This window comes from Lemur catta, chromosome 1 (genome assembly GCF_020740605.2).
Source record: "Lemur catta isolate mLemCat1 chromosome 1, mLemCat1.pri, whole genome shotgun sequence".
Taxonomy (NCBI): domain Eukaryota; kingdom Metazoa; phylum Chordata; class Mammalia; order Primates; family Lemuridae; genus Lemur; species Lemur catta.
The window spans coordinates 212,195,535-212,196,926 of record NC_059128.1 but is presented as its reverse complement, the minus strand read 5'-3'; the positions used below and the strand labels follow the sequence as shown (position 1 = coordinate 212,196,926).

The window sequence follows — 1,392 nt, the reverse complement described above, 5'->3', positions numbered from 1 at the left end:
GTCTTTGCAGGTGGTTATGCTATGTAGTTCACAAGTGAGCTCTCACTTTCTCTCCCTCTCCTTCACAACTTGTAGTACACACAGACACACACACACACACACACACTCACATTCACACTCATTTCTCTCTATAGAAGCTGGACTGTTTATCAAAAGCCCTGGGTGTAGGAGTGTTTCAGATGATTTTTGGAAACTGAAATGATTTCAGAGATAATAAGCATCAAGAATGTGGGTGTATAATACAAACAATAGGCGAGTTCATATCGAAATCTTTACATTTAAGAAAGGTGGGTTTTCCTTTATGTTGCCTTTTTTTTTTCCAAAAGCATCATCATTTATGTGGTTTGAAAATGATCTTTCCTCTGGAAATTAGACATCACAGCATAGAACACAGAGATGTACCTGATTAAGTGTATGAAGGGCTCAATGTCTTTTAAGAGAGACTTCGTCCTCTTTCAGGCATGGCAGCCTACGAGAATGAATTTGCTTTGAGTCATATATTTTACATAAACCAAAGAGGTTACCCCTAAGATGAACTGTCTGGCTTATTGTTCCCCACCCCCACAGCGGCCCACATAGCATCACAGGAAGGCATTAGCAGTTTCAGGACTTGAACTTTCTCTCAAAAATTTCTTTACTTGAACCAAGCAGGGTTTCTGCATTAAAAAACAATCATCACTGTGTCAATTATAATTAATGGCCATGGGCCTATTGTCTTTTTGGATATAAAGATAATGAGGTAATATTTCTCACACAGCATGATTGTGGCAAATAGTGGGGAGAGGTTTGCCCTCCTGGATCTGGCTGTGTTTTTGTCTCTCTGTTCACTTTGTGAATAAGGACAAGTAGTTGCCAGAGGTTGGCCAGAATTAGAGTTCTTGGAGATTATCTAGGTCACTGCATACCTCTTGCATATTACAGATGTAGAAACTGAACACCAAAGGAAAAATGGGATGTGCCTAAGGTCACACAGGGGTTAGAAGCCAGAATTTCTGAATCACAGTCCAGGATTCCAACAATAGGAGGAAAGATTAAAATCTTAACCCATAACAGCAGCTTCAGAAACACCAGTGTGTTCATAAAATAATCAAAGTGTAATGACATTATACAATAATATCTGACCTGAAAGGATTATTATGTGGACAAATAATAATGAACAAATACTAATGAATGTGAAAAATTCATGTAAATCTTAAAGTACTAACTTTTAGATGGTTGATAAAGACTGCAGAACATCTACTTGAGTCAAGAGAATTATTAATATTTTCTTCTTGCAAATGAAGGAGACTCCCCAAGGCCATTTTAAATGTGTTTGCCTATATGCCTTCTTTCAGCCTGAACTTTCCTTTGTGTAATTCAGTACTAGGAAGTTTCACATCATTCTAGAATTAA

At 37.6% G+C, this 1,392-nt stretch overlaps 1 non-coding gene across 1 annotated transcript; it reads left to right on the top strand.

The window, feature by feature from the left end:
* Positions 1 to 1,092: 1,092 nt before the first annotated feature.
* Positions 1,093 to 1,160, top strand: LOC123630903. The gene has a single exon (XR_006732837.1). It is a non-coding gene; the product is annotated as a small nucleolar RNA SNORD78 (small nucleolar RNA).
* Positions 1,161 to 1,392: the final 232 nt, after the last annotated feature.